Below are 16,435 nucleotides of genomic sequence, written 5' to 3'. Positions count from 1 at the left end.
TACTTTTCATACAGTACAGCAGTTGTCACTCAAGGTGCACATGCAAAAAATATTAAAAATACTTTACAATACATTGCACCAGATTTTGCTTGCAGACCACATGGTGCTGTTGTAAGAAGGGTTGAGTGAAGCTGTTTTATTATTTCACTTGCTCACAACCCACTAAGTAGTTTAAATGCAGGAACTATCAAGTTAATCATTAATGTTAAGTGTAAGCATGTTTCATGTGTTTAAGTTTGCATTCATAAATGTATTTGTTATGTTGTTGTTTTTTTATTTACCATAAACATGGAAGTACTTTATGTTGGATGGACAGTAGATGAGTGTAACGAGTGTAATGCAATAATTGACAGAAAGTTCAGTGCAGAGATCCTCTTTTCTCAAATATGCGTCATTTGGATAAACTGATCACATATTGGGAATGAAAGATATTAAAACTTAATAAAGTAACATATTAACACAAATGTAATGCAAAAATTACAACAGCTTAATCTCTACCATCGCTGACGGTTGGGCTAGCTTTGACTAACCAATGGTGTAAACTTTATCACTCAGTCAGTGATTGATAGAGATAGGGTTGACCCTGCTGTTCAGTTCAGCAAAAAATGCATACCGCTCCAAGCATATAGTTTTCATGTTTGCCTTCTTTCTTCTATCCTCTTACCAGAGTATTATCTCACTGCATAACTATGCAGTTTCATCAAAGCTGAAAACAAGGCATACCAGGTCTGAAAACTGAGCAATAAAACTACACTTTCAGACCAATTATGGGTGCTCAGGTAGCACTGCCCCTCTCTTTTCTCTCTCACACACTCATACAAACAAATGTACATTCACAGCTAAGCAGAGCAAAGACACACTGATGCAGAAATATAAACATACAATACACTCCTTTTACTAATTGAACCGTTTTGGAAGGTGCTCAGAGCCAAAGGTTTTAAATGATCACATCTTAGAAACATTTGCCACATTCCAGACTGGTGTAACTCACATGAGCCTCTGCGGCAGGTTTGTGATAAACTATGTATCAGTTCATGCTAACACATCATGGCTAAGACATCATTCAGTGCACAAGACTAAAACCTGGAGCCCAGTTTGGCATACCCAGGTGACCATTAGCCTTGGGTCACAGTGCTTCAGGTGAACATGATTTATCTAACAGTTGAATTAACTAAAGAACTGAGAAGCAAAGAATCTAACGTTCACTCATCAATTGTGAAGCCAAATTTTCCTACCAAAGGATGAGAAGGACTCCCTGAAACATTATTCAAGTCTTTCTCCCATTCTCACTCTCAATGTGTTAAGGTGCAAATAGCTCACTTTCTTCATCTGACTCCAGGCCCATTACCTCCAGACAAAGCAATCCTGCCAGACATCGGCCCTCAGGAGTTGGGATAGGACCAGCCAGCCCAAACATGGAGAAAAACCCCATGATACCACTGTTCGAAATAAAAACACTGATTGTTTTCAGGTATTCTGCTTGTGCGTCTCTATGGCAGCTGGGATAAGATGAACTGGGACATGGGGTGAGCAACAACCACATGACTTTGTAGATTAAAAAAACCTCTGATGATGATTTCTATCTTATTAAGCCATAATCATCACATAACAAGACCCTGTGTGATGATGATGATTTCCTACACTTTTCTAGTAATTCTTCAATGTTGTCTCCTTTCTCAAACATGTGTCTCTGTCTTGCAGAAGATGCTACAATCTGATTTCAAAGTCACAGGGATTTGCTTGTTTGAGGTCACCTTAACTTTGGCGTGTGTGTCTAGTCCAGGTTTACATTTAAGGCTCTCTTTCCATTGATGTAACTTTTTTTGTCATTCTATCTTTCGTCAATAAGCGCAGATACGTGGACACTTGCCAAACTACCTCAGCCTCCCTTTATGCACACACACACACACATACACACACATTTCAGACAATAAGCTATAACAATAATACTTGTGTCTCTGTCCGTCTTTCATATATAGTTACATCAGTCTCACAGTCTTTATGTTAGCATTATGATTTCATTTTTGGTGCCATGCTTAGGGGCATTTATGTAAACATATATTTCATAAATGGATTCTAAAATCTCATAATATATGTCTGCTTTATTGGATCAGTACAGTTACTGTTTTATCTTGAGTTAAACATGTTTTAAAATCCAACTTTTGGCACAGTTCCCCTTTTCTTTTTGAGGCATCTTAAAGAATAGAAAAGCAAGGACCCCCAATTTTTTTTTTGTTGCTGTTACAATTCACGGACTCTCCTCTCTCAAAAATAATCTCTCTCTCTCTCTCTTTCTCTCTCTCTCTCAGCCCCCCACCCAGCCTCCATACTCCCTCTTTTTTTAGCAGCAAAGAACCAAATAAATGCAGCCCAACAATCATTGGGGGGTTAGAACAACCCATTTGGTTTAATGAGGTGATCCAGTGTGTTTTCTCTCCCTCTCCCCCTCCCCCTGCCTAACTTTCTCTGTGTGTCTCTTAGCCAATTACACAGTGTCCTGTCTTGCATCCTGTCCCTTTTTTTCTGCTCTCACTAATTTTTTCCCTCCTTCTTTCTAAAGGCCTTGTTGAGCCCTGATAGGCTTGCTGGGGATAAAACCTGGAGGTTGGGAGAGGAGAGGGACATTTGGGAGCAAGATGGCGAGAGGGACGGTGGCCACATACCTGCAGGGAGTCCTTCTCCTGGCTCTGTGGAAACCTTCACTGCAAGGAGGTGGGTCCCCTTTACTGCATGTGTGGTGTTCAGTAATGCAGCACCTGTGGATCAGGTGTCACATTAAGTTTATGTAGAGGAAGAGGGACATATGAATTTAGTTCCTGTTTTCTTACTGATAGTTCAGTGTATTTTTTGTAAAATGTGTAATATGGGAGGTTTTGTGAACTGCAGAAACTGTGATGAGCAGGTTGTTTAGGACTTTAGAAAAATTATGATGTTTGTGGTTTCACTTCTTTTGAGAAAACTCTCAAGAAAATTGACAACATTTTTGTGACATTTAAGTGGTTATTGCTGATTCCTGCAGTTCAATTTTAATTTTGTCTTCAAGTCTCTGAGGAAATTGTGAGGTAAAGACTAAAAATGAGCTGATTTAATGCCTTCCCATCTACACGCTCTGAACCACAGGTCAAGCTCATTTTCAGTCTTGCTGTCAGAGTAGGAATCTGACAGTGGAGGATGGAGAATATTGGACTGAGCTTGTGTTAGAAATGTCCTTTCCTGTGTACAGAAACAAAAAAACAGCCAACTTCTCTCAGTGTTAAGTGATTTTATTCTTGGTCATAAACAAAACACATCCAGGTGTTTGTCTGTTTGTAACATGTTAAACAGTAAATAACACTGCTTGCTTTTTGTGAGACTTCACAAAGCCCAGGTGTGTTTTTCATCTCAACTCATCCTCTTCTGGAGGCATGAGGTCTGGACCACAGGGATGTAATTAAGCTTCTAATAAGGTGCAGCACCTTATTAAAAGCTTTAACTAGCCTGTAAGCATGTGCTAATGATCTCATCCCTCAAGATCTCATCTCATTGTCTTATCTGTTCGAGCCTTGAGTTGGCCGATGTGAGGAGATTCCCCTCATACTCTCCCGTGACTTGTTCAAGGAGAGCATGGGTGGTTTAAAAAGCTGTTCCAGGCTATTGTGTAATCTGAATTCATACACGGTCAGATTGAAACACACACAGCATGGAGCCAGGATAAATATCACTAGCTGTTTGGATTCTGAGTTATGATTTTACTTGAAGTGGACTGGATGACTATTTTGTACTTGAGTCATTATATTTTTGAATATTCACCTTGAGCCATAAGTAAGCTGAAAACCACTCAGCACAGAATTACGATACCAACACTGGTCCAGGTGTTACAAAGATCATTACGTTTTAGATGCAGAGCTCAACAATGCAGTCTGAATTCATGCCAGTGCATCACTGTGCTTTTAGCCGTAGATGAACAGAGGCATACTTTGACATCATATCAGTAATCAGTCAGTTAAATGTTTATCGTTATGTGGTTTTTTGTTACATGAGCAAAGATTTCCAGCCAGACTCACACAGGAGTCATTGGTCATGGTTCGTACATTAAAGCCTTAGCCAAAGGGACATTAATGTGGCTTTTTCTTCATTATATTCACTTGCTTTAAACATATTTTGAAATCAACATGCAGCTGAAACCAGGGCTTGGTATTGGTAATCGATACCTTTAACAAACCCAGTACCAAGTAGTATTGAAATTTCTCCAGTCAAACGATACCTGCAATCAATCCTGGTTTTGCTTGCAGCCAATCACCGCAAGCGCTGTTCAATTTAATGTGACGTGTAATTGATCCACCACACAGCAGCTACAACCCAAACAGTCTGTAGTTGTTTGATGAAGTTGGCAGTTCAACGTGCCAAGAAGTCACAAAAAAAAATATCTTAACAATTTTAACACTTTCAAAAATGTATGTGTGTAAAATCATTTGGAACAGGGCTAATGGTGGCATTTTTCACAACTGAATGTTTCCACTCAAATGAGCAGACAAAAAAAGGTATTTAATGTACCGGTGTGGTCATTTTTTAAACAATACCCAACATTAGCTGAAACATAACACGAGCTGAACCAAACAATAGTTGTAGCTGAACAAGATTAAGAGCCAACAGAAGAGCCAAGGGTACTTCAAACATCACAAAAACCATAAATGTTGGCAAATTACACGGTGAGATATCCAACAGTTGTTGAGACAATTCAATATAAAATTTCACAAATGTCAACCTGCTAAAGGCGCTAGAGGGAGTCAGAGTATCACCAAAGTCTTTCAGATTCATGCCTTGGAAACCATGAAAGTTTGTACCTAAAGTTTTAAATTTTGAGGCATTTTTAACTTTTAAACTAATTTTTAACTGCTGGTGGCTTTAGAGAACAAGTAATGGGATCACCAAAGTCACATACTTCATTATACACTATGTATATAATCATTACACAATGGATAATGACCATTTGTTATCTATTTGATTACTCTCATTTGATTATATATTACATTAATAATTACTCCATGTATATAAATAAACATCTATTTTACTATTTAACTATTAATTGTATTATATGTGTGTTATGTGTGCTGGATGGTGGATTAATGTACGGTATTTTATATTCTTATTAGGTTTCATTCTTGGATCATGTCCGTACAAAATTTCACACAGTCCTTCCAAAACAGTTTAAATATTTCCGTCTGGAACAAAGTGAGCTAATATTGTCATATCTCCTACAGTTTGATATCATGAGCAGAATAATACAATAAGGGAAACATTAATTCATAATGAGAAATGAATGTCACAGTTAGAAAAACAATAATTTCCGAACAGTAAAGTCTGGACAATGAACATTAAAAATCAAATCTTTTTTTAATCCACTGCCAAGCCTGACTGCTGTTTTATTTCATACTCTAGTGTAACATATCTGTGGTGAACATGAGCCCGTAGTTTTCTGTGCTATGTTTCATTTCAATAAATATGCCCTCCAAATCTACAAAATATTTTAGGGGAGGAGTTTCTGTGCTGCTGAATCCAATAGGCAGAGTTGAATGACTGAACAGTTAAATTATTTACTGCGTGTTGTTAATGTGCTGTACATGGCATTACTGTGAGATCAGTAATTCCCATTCTTTAGGAATCCCTACAGACCTCTTCTTTTCACATCTGGACTGTGGGATCTTAAAAAGCCTTTCCTTTTATAGTAGTTCACTCTCTGTTTCTATTTCTGGCTATCGTGATTGGTGCAACAGAACATAGGTGCAGAAAAGTGTGAGAATTATGACCAAAGAAGCATGCCTTTTGGATGAAGGGGTGTTTGTTATCAGCTACAGAGAGACTCAGACAGAGAGTGCAGCGTTGATAACCATTAAACACAAACACATATATTCACTCTGAACATAAGGAACTCGTTTTCTTTCTGCTTGTGTGGCATCTGATAAACACATTTAAATCTAATTAAATGTTTTTTTAAGACCTTTTAATACTTCCACAGAGAAAATGAATACCTTTGCTGATGCAGAATGAATGCGCATTAGAGCCGTGCTTCATGTTTTAAATCAATTTCACAATATTAACAGGTATATTTTGTTTCTTCATATAATAATTATATGTAAAATCACATTGAATGAACTGCATGCAATGAACTGTGTCCCAATGTTACACTTTACATTAGGTAACCCTTCATGAGAGCAGGTGGCAGCATGCGGAGAGTTGTGACTGAAGACCAAACCATAATTAAATAAGTGAATCCTGTGGGGAACTATAGTTCTCATGCAACTAGGCATCAACTCAAAAATTAAGACCATGATAAAAAATTAGACTGTTTAAGATATTTAATTAAATCAATTCTGAAAGTCTAATTTACTATTTAAGGATCTGCAGCAACCCTACATGTAATTCTTGTTTTTTAGACAAATCAATTGGTGCATCAAGAGCTGGCAAAGAGGAGAAGATTGTGCCTCATTAGTTCTGACAGATTACTGATTGAGCCCACAAATTCTGTCATCTGTTAGGCGTCCAGAACAATCAAAATATTGTTCATCATTAGACTGGTGTGTGTACTGTACAACTGATGCAAAAGGTCTTTTTCTGGATGATGACATCAAATAAAATGTATCAAAACACAGTTTGTTAGGAAAAATTGGAAAAGCTGAAATGGAAGGAAAAGTTAAGAGAAGTGATTACAATTTATCCTGAGGGGAATATAAAAGTCTGTGCCAAATTTCATATTAATACAACCAATATTCATCAAGACCTTTTGACCACAAACATCAACCTCATAGTGGCACCTGAGGAAAAAAGTAAAAAATATAATTTTCTGGGACCTGTTAATTTTAAGTAATTTTGATTCATGGTATAGCTAAAACGTGTTACTTTTTTTTTTTTACTTGAACACAGCTGCAGAAAAACTACACATGATTTAAGAAAATTAAAGAATCACATTTTCATTTTGTGTTGCACACTAATTTATATTTAATCATGATCTGGTTCTGTGTTTCAGGTATATACATACCTGCTGGTGGAGCAGGAGGAGCTGGAGCCGGCATTGGAGCCGGTGTAGGTCCTGGAACTGGATTTGGGCCAGGTGGAGCTGGAACAGGATTTGGCCCTGGAGGAGCTGGGACTGGATTTCAGCCTGGTGGAGGAGCTGGTGCTGGTCTTGGAGGTTTTGGACCAGGAGCTGGTGGAGGTGGATTTCACTCGTGTTTTCTGTTCATTTTTTATAAAAACTGTTTATGACTTGCATTCATGAAAAGGAATACTTTAACATTTAGGATTGTGTCACCACTACTATAATAGCCATACTTCATTTTTGTTGTTTTAATTACATCAGTTACTGGAGAAGTTCCTGGTTACGAGCCAAGCAAGTGTTTTTTTATGTCTCACAGATAATGAATTCCAGATGTTTAATTCAATCACAAGAAACAAATCTGGGTGTAAATGTGTGTTTGTGCGTGTGTGTTCTCAGCTTTCATGTCCACACTGTTCTGATGTCTGTACTCCTCAGGTGGATACGGTGGTCAAGGACCAGGTGGTGTAGGACCTGGAGGAGTTGGACCTGGAGGAGTCGGACCAGGTGGTGTAGTACCAGGAGGAGTTGGACCTGGAGGAGTCGGACCAGGTGGAGTAGGACCAGGAGGAGTCGGACCTGGAGGAGTAGGACCAGGAGGAGTCAGACCTGGAGGTTTTGGACCAGGTGGCGTAGGACCAGGAGGAGTCGGACCTGGAGGTTTCGGACCAGGTGGTGTAGTACCAGGAGGAGTCGGACCTGGAGGGGTCGGACCAGGTGGAGTAGGACCAGGAGGAGTCGGACCTGGAGGAGTAGGACCAGGTGGCGTAGGACCAGGAGGAGTCAGACCTGGAGGTTTTGGACCAGGTGGCGTAGGACCAGGAGGAGTCGGACCTGGAGGTTTCGGACCAGGTGGCGTAGGACCAGGAGGAGTCGGACCTGGCGGTGTCGGACCAGGTGGCGTAGGACCAGGAGGAGTTGGACCTGGAGGTGTCGGACCAGGAGGAATCAGACCTGGAGGTGTAGGACCTGGAGGAGTTGGGGCTGGTAAGACAAATATGACTGATGACTGATGCTTGATTATTCATTCATCCTCTGTACAAGGTTTCCATTGTGAAACTGTTAATTTAACTGTTTTATAGTAATATAATTTCCTTTTTTTAAACTTTTTTCCTGCAGGTGGGAAGGCCCCTAAAACAGGTAAGCAGCTGCTGATTCAAGATGTCGTTTTGTTGAGTTCTCAATCAGTACATTTCTTTCTGTCTTTGATGAGGACAAAAAGATGATTCCCAAATTATGAAGGCAGTTTTATGGTCAAATGTCATAAAAAGTAATCTGAAATTGGTTATTTTCTAAATAAACAGTCCCATCATCCTTGAGATATCAGAGGAAATCCAATCAGATAGAATCAGGATGGGTTCAAATCATTTAAAAGTTGGTATTTTGTTCGTCTCTAGGACTTGGCTATGGTGGTCGTGGAGGGTTTGGACCAGGACAGGGAGCTGGAGGCGTAGGAGGAGGCCTGGGACCAGGTGGTTTTGGACCAGGTGGTGTTGGTCCTGGAGGCTATGGGACTGGGCCAGGCGGAGTTGGTCCTGGTGGTTTTGGACCAGGACGCACTGGTCCTGGTGGTCAAGGCACAGGCAAGAACCCTTTTTGGCTTATAAACATAAATGATAAATATATCACTTCTCATTTGTGGAAGGATTAACTAAGGATTTTCTCTTGCATGTGTGCAAAACTTGGAAAGTGAAGTTCATCAAATATTTGAAATATGAAAGATATGATGAGATATGAAACATCTGTGTCTTATAAAGCACACACATCACACACAATCACTCATGAGCAAGGTAACAAAGGAAAACATACCACCAGATGTTCACAACCATCAATTGAAGGTACTGTTATATTAAAGTCTAGATAAAGTATCTAATAAACTCATTACCTATGAACAGATTGCTTGCTATGTTATCTTGCGTCATGTGACCTTCACAATAAGAGGAAGTTACCAGTGGTCACCCCCTGCACTGTAAATATTGTTCCTCTGGTCAATTCAATGAACAGGATAAGTATTGCATACATTTACCATTATTTCATTTCCTCATTACCTCAAGGTTATGAGCTATTGTGGAGGGGCCACCCATCCTTATGCACACACACATGCACACATACAGTGATAAAGGCTAATGCATTAGGCATGGCAGGTTCCTGATAAAGAAAGGAAGTCATCACGTCAGTCAGAAAGACTGATTTGCCCTGGAATTTCAGACCTTTCTGTTTTTCATCTCCTAAGCTTGAGAGTTGCCTATGTAGGATGAGGAATGTTGGTGATAATATCCAAACGATTCTTAGAGGTTAAGCCTCGGCTTTGTGGAGCCTTTTGAATTCCACCCATTATGCAGGTGGGTAGAAAATGGGTCAGTGAGAGCTCAGGAAACAGACTCCTATGTCACACTTTCCAGTTTACTAAAAGTAAACACATTTTTTAATCCACACCACATAATAATACCCAAAAATATTTGTCTTGCCCAGCTCCACCCTGACGAATAAGACACAAACATCCTAGTTCACCTGAACAAGCAATGGGAGGCATGCATTTATAAACACTGCGCTGTAATTTAAACCAAAAAGACACAAAACCAATAAGCCAAGCTGTGCAAATTATTTCATGAGCACAGTGACCTGGAGCTTCTTACAAATAGAATAAATATTAGGAGAACAATAGAAACAAAATCTATTTATTTAACCAGATGCACCGATTTGCAGAGCGAGAATAAAGACTGGCCTGGTCATATTTCAATAGCAAGCATCATGTGTACCAGCTGTTTTAACAGAGAGTGAGAAACTACATTCATAGATTGATGTGGCAACAGTTTTTATGAGAAACAAAGAGTTGCCTTGTCTCTCAGTTTTTTTCCTCCATCATCTCCCTACACAGGCTTAATTTCCCTCTATGCAGCCTTGTAATTGATACTGACCCATCGACAGCCAGACCCTACCACCTATTCAAATTAATTTTCAAAACCTTTCCGGAGAACAAGTTAATCCTTGTGAGGTTTCTCTCAGGCAGCCATCATTGATGTATAATATTACAAAAGGATGAAGTCGCAAAGGGACACACTGAATTCATTAATGTATGATGTAGTGTATTGTGGTCACCTGTGTCACTAAAAGTAGTGTAGGAAGAACCAAAAAGTGATGTTTCTCTTCTATCTGCTCATTAGGATACGGAGGACTAGGGGCAGGAGGTTTTGGCGGAGGTGCACTTGGAGCAGGAGGCCTCGGGACTGGCAGCGGTCAGGGAGCTGGAGGGGTGGGGCCTGGTGGTCAAGGTGCTGGAACAGGCTTTGTACCTGGAGGTGATTGGATTCTATTTGTTTACATCTGTCTTTTAACATTAATAAAAAATGCATTTTATTTTTTCTTCTTATAAGTGACAAGTGCATGAATTAATTTAGCTCCGTAATGCCCAGAAATTACTCACTACTACTATAAGCAATATGTTAATTGGTCACCTATCTTACCTTGAAAGATATACTGTATGGACATTAAGCTGAGCTTTGTTCTGACCCAGGTGGTTATGGTGGTTATGGACCAGGTGGTGCTGGTCAGTACCCAGGTGGAACTGGCCCCAAACCTCCTAAAACAGGTAACTGATGTTCAGTAATGAACATTACAGTTTTTAGTCATTGAACTGTGACTGAATTTTGTATTTTCTGACCATAGGTGGAGTTGGAACATCACTTGGAGGAACAGGGTATGGGCCTGGTGGTGCTGGATTTGGGCCTGGTGGGGCTGGATTTGGGCCTGGTGGGGCTGGAGTTGGGCCTGGTGGAGCGGGATTTGGGCCTGGTGGCGCGGGAGTTCGACCTGGTGGAACAGGATTTGGGCCTGGCAGTGCAGGGGTTGGACCTGGTGGAACAGGATTTGGGCCTGGTGGTGCAGGGGTTGGACCTGGTGGAACAGCATTTGGGCCTGGTGGTGCAGGGGTTGGACCTGGTGGTGCAGGGGTTGGACCTGGTGGTGCAGGCATTGGACCTGGTGGAGCGGGATTTGGGCCTGGAGGCGCAGGATTTGGGCCTGGTGGTGCAGGAGTTGGGCCTGGTGGTGCAGGAGTCGGTCCTGGTGGAGCTGCAGTACCAGGAGGAGGTCAATATTAACATTTAAATCATACTGTACACATAGATATAAGGAAAACATTTTTAAGTATCAAAATGCATTATTAAGTGTTCACTAAAGTGCTGTAGGCTGTTAATGTTTCAAAGTCTATTAAGTTTTAAAAAGATCCACTTGGTAGATAAAATATGTTGTTTTATTATTTCAGCTCTGGGTAAAAGTTATGTTTTGTTTATTATAATGACTTTTTACTTACATTCCTGTTCCAGTTCCAATGCTGCCTCAGACTGGTGCTACTGGAGGAGGACCTGGAGGGAAGAGCAGTAAAGCATCAAAACAAGTTCCAGGTAATCTAAAAAAAAAGACAACCCATCTGTTAATTTTGATCAGTTCGGTTCAGAGTTTATGATTAACCAGAAATGCAGAATTTTCTGGACATTGTTGTCAAGGTCTCAATTTGATGTGCTGTCACACAGGAGTTGGGGTACCTGGACTCTATCAAGGTGGCTATGTCCCAGGCCAAGGTATGCTGTAACACAAGAAACATTTAAAAACATATAATAAACAATACAATAGTATGTCTTATTATTGTGAGGGATTCAGTGTGTTTGCAGAAGGAGTTCTACCAGTTGTATTCATTTTCTATCTTCAAATCTCCCCTGTCTCTGCAGGTTTTGGAGGCCGTGGTGTTCTCCCTGGTGTAGCCACAGGATCTGGAGTTGGGCCTCAGACTGGTGTGTTGATGTGGTTCATTTTAACAAACTTAGATCATCATGTCTTGGCAAAACACATATACCTGAAATTAAAAGCTGTTGCCTTTTACCTCACAGGAGCCGGAGTACTCGGTCAGGGTGGTGCTGGGCCAGGAGCAGGCAGTAAGTGTCATAAGGTTTTGAAGTGATTATCTTATAAGATGATCATTTTAATATATCACCTACTCATTCATTTCAAAAGAGTCATTTAGAAATATTAAATGTCCATCCCCAATGTAATACTTCACAGTGAGCATGTCTGAAGTATATTTCTCACCTTAGATGGTCGTGGACAGCAGCTGCCTGGAGTTTTTCGTGGTTACCCTCTCATATCGCCAAAAACAGGTAAACAGTGACCAGCAGTGCAGAGCTGTATAAAGTCAATGATAAATGTACAGGGAGAAAATATTTATTCTTTCAATTCCAGGGTCAGGCAAATCAAAGAACCCAGCCAAAGCTGCAGCTAAATATGGTAAAGACACATTAGTTCATATCATATATGTTAAATAATAATTCAATGTGTAGCAAAAAACAACAAAAAACATTAGCATCATCAAAGTTATCAAATGTACTGATACTTGTGAGCTCACCTGTTTGGTCCTCTCAAGGTGGCGCTGGGGCAGGAGGAGGAGCACTTGGTCAAGGTGGTATTTTGGGGGGTGGAGCTGGAAGACTCCCTGGAGGAGGGGCAGGAGTTGCACCTGGACTAGCAGGTGGAGTTGGAACAGGAGGTGGACCTGGAGCTGTTCCTGGATTTGGAGGAGGAGTTGGAACAGGAGGTGGACCTGGAGCTGTTCCTGGATTTGGAGGCAGAATTGGAACAGGAGGTGGACCTGGAGCTGTTCCTGGATTTGGAGGCGGAGTTGGAACAGGAGGTGGGCTTGGAGTAGGCAGCGGCATACCTGGCTTAGGTAAATTTTTCAGGTCTTTTAAAGTGTTTCATTTAATCTTTTCATATGACAGGCTGCACTACTCCTGAAATATGTCATCAATCAGAATCCTTTGATTATACAAAGTTAAAGTGGTCATATGTGGGATTCTGTGTTTCAGTAACTGTTTATTTGTACATTGGTTTGTTTAATAGGTTATGGTCCTGGCTCAGCAAAAGCACGCAAATACGGTGAGACATATTTGCACATTTTGTAAAAATAACAATGAATATGTAGTGTGTGGATTTAATAACCTCTTTATCACTGAGACACGCTTTGATTGCCTTTAATTTCTCCAGGTCAGCTAGGTGGTGCTGGCACTGGTGCAGCTGGAGGCCTTGGAGGAGGAGGACCAGGAGGAGGAGCTGGTGTTGGCCTTGGCACGGGATTGGGACGTGGCCCTGGTATCGGTTTTGGTCCAGGTGGTGCTGGCACTGGTGCAACTGGAGGCCTTGGAGGAGGAGGACCAGGAGGAGGAGCTGGTGTTGGCCTTGGCACGGGATTGGGACGTGGCCCTGGTATCGGTTTTGGTCCAGGTGGTGCTGGCACTGGTGCAACTGGAGGCCTTGGAGGAGGAGGACCAGGAGGAGGAGCCGGTGTTGGCCTTGGCACGGGAGTGGGACATGGCCCTGGTGTTGGTGTTGGTCAAGGTGGTGCTGGCACTGGATTAGGTGGTCTTGGTTTTGGTCCTGGTGGTGCAGGCACTGGCCCTGGAGGAGCAGGTTATGGGCCAGGTAGAACTGGATATGGACCAGGTGGAGCTGGAACCGGAACTGGAGGTAATTATGAATCAGTGGATTAATAGTTTGGAAACAGAAATAGCTAAAGATACAGCAAAGAGTAATTTCACGGTCTGTATTACATTAGAAAAGATAAATTAATGGAATATTTGTATTTCAGGCTATGATGCCAGCGCTAAAGCTCGTAAATACGGTAAGAACAGTTCACACCCCGTCCAAATATTTCATATAATTCAAAACATTTACACAACTGTATTTATTTCAATAAATCAAGAAATATATATATAATATCAGAACAAATAAAACATGAATATTCCTTTCACAGGCATGTTAAGTGGAGCACTTGGAGGTCCAGGAACAACTGGAGGAGTTGGGCCTGGAGGTGTTGGTACAGGCTATGGACCAGGTGGAGGAGTTGGACCTGGTGGTGCTGGTACCGGTTATGGACCTGGTGGTGCTGGTACAGGTTTTGGACCTGGTGGAGGAGTTGGACCTGGTGGTGCTGGTACAGGCTATGGACCGGGTGGTGCTGGTACAGGCTTTGGACCTGCTGGAGGAATTGGACCTGGTGGTGCTGGTACCGGCTATGGACCTGGTGGTGCTGGAACAGGATTTGGACCAGGTAGAGGAGTCGGACCTGGTGGTGCTGGTACCGGCTATGGACCTGGTGGTGCTGGTACAGGCTTTGGACCTGGTGGTGCTGGTACAGGCTTTGGACCAGGTGGAGGAGTTGGACCTGGTGGTGCTGGTACCGGCTATGGACCTGGTGGTGCTGGTACAAGCTTTGGACCAGGTGGAGGAGTTGGACCTGGTGGTGCTGGTACCGGCTATGGACCTGGTGGTGCTGGAACAGGATTTGGACCAGGTGCAGGAGTTGGACCTGGTGGTGCTGGGTATGGACCTGGAGGTAGGATGAAAGATTAGGACATATTGAAATAAGGAGGGGTTTCTTACTTGAAAAACTCTTGATTTTGATGTGTCTGAATTTTGCAGGTTATGCCGGTGCCAAAGCTCGCAAATATGGTAAGAGGAAACAACTTTTTAAAATATATTTACTTGATGCAGGTTTATCTGCCTATCATCAATCAACCTGTTGTTTGTTTGTAATTATAATACAGTTGGTTAATATTTTCTAATTAAATGTTGCTCTCTCAAGGGCTTCCTGGAGGTGCTGGAGGTGCCCTTGGTACCGGAGGACTTGGTGGTGGAGCTGGGCCTAGTACTGGACTTGGAGCAGGAGGAGGGGTCCCAGGACGAGGTGTTATACAAACAACTGGTGGTGGGCCAGGCACAGGACTAGGGACAGGTGGAATACCTGGTTCTGGTATTGGAACGGGAGGTGGACCTGGTGGCTTTGGACCAGGTGGTGCTGGAGGTACAGTAGAACGACAGTCTTTTAGTTATAAACGGTATGAAACAAACAGAAACATAAATGCCCATGTGCTTGAATAAATGACTAAATTACAATATCTAAAACAACTAATTAATTAAACACATGGCTACTGCAGCTATAGCAGCCTTGTGATGATTACAGGACTCAATCAATCAATCAATCAATCAATCAATCAATCAATCAATCAATCAATCAATCTTTATTTGTAAGGCGCCAAATCACAACAAAGTTATCTCAAGGCACTTTGCACATAGAGCAGGTTCTAACCAAACTCTTCAGGTTTTAATTTTAAAGAGGCCCAACATTCCCACATGAGCAAGCACTTGGCAACAGTGGCAAGAAAAAGAGAGAGAGGAGGAGAGAGGAGCTCAGTGCATCATGGGAGTCCCCCGGAAGTCTATAGCAGCATAAGCTAAGAGCTCCAAGAGCCCTAACTATAAGCTCAAATCAAAAAGGAAAGTTTTAAGCCTACTCTTAAACGTAGAGAGGGTGTCTACCCCCCGGACCGAATTGGGAAGATGGTTCCACAGGAGAGGAGCCTGATAGCTGAAGGCTCTGCCTCCTGCTCTACTTTTAGAGATACTAGGAACCACAAGTAGGCCTGCATGCTGGGAGTGCAGTGTTCTAGTAGGTACATAAGGAACTATAAGCTCTTTAAGATATGATGGAGCTTTTTTTTGTGATGTGCATTTATTTTAATGCTCCTGTGTTTCTCTCACAGGATATCCTGGGGGAGCCAAGTCTGGCCAATATGGTGCGATTTATACATTATTTCTGGAACGTGATTTATGTTTGTATGAGAAACTGCAGTATGCAATGGGCCAAAAGAAGGATACAAAGTGTGATAATTTAACAGATTATGTTAAAGCAATAATGTGATGTTTCAAATGTCACATATGAGGTAGTTCAATTGTTTAGCAAGTTAAAATCAAAGTATATCTTTTTGTAAGCAATGACAACTCCTCATGCAATACTCTCATGTAAGGTGTTTTTTCTCAAACAACAACATTTTGATTGTATTTCAAGCATTTTAAGAGCTAAACTTTAAAGAGCTAAGCCCTACACTCTTCTGTGTAGGGCTTCCTGGTGGCGGAGGAGCTCCTGGATCTGGTCTTGATGGACGATTTGGTGGCCCGGCAGCAGGTGGCTATGGTCCAGGGGCTGGAGGGGCACTAGGAACTGGAAGAACAGGATATGGACCTGGTGGATATGGGCCTGGGACGGGTTACGGACCAGGTGGAGGCTATGGTGTAGGACCAGGTTCAGGAGGTAGTTATTTTATTGAAGACAACAGAGTTTTCCAAACACGAACTAAACTAAACTGTTACTTTGCTGGAGCCCCTAAAGTAAATTACTCCTTTTATTCACAGGTTATGGAGCTGGATCAAAACCTGCTAAATATGGTATTAAAATGTTTCTCTTTCATTTAATTAAAAAACGAAGATAGAAATATCATCCAAATTGCAGTAAAAGTAAAATTTGTCTGATGTGAT

This window comes from Scomber japonicus, chromosome 13 (assembly GCF_027409825.1).
Source record: "Scomber japonicus isolate fScoJap1 chromosome 13, fScoJap1.pri, whole genome shotgun sequence".
Classification (NCBI taxonomy): domain Eukaryota; kingdom Metazoa; phylum Chordata; class Actinopteri; order Scombriformes; family Scombridae; genus Scomber; species Scomber japonicus.
The sequence above is the reverse complement of the archived record's forward strand: the minus strand, read 5'-3'. Positions refer to the sequence as shown.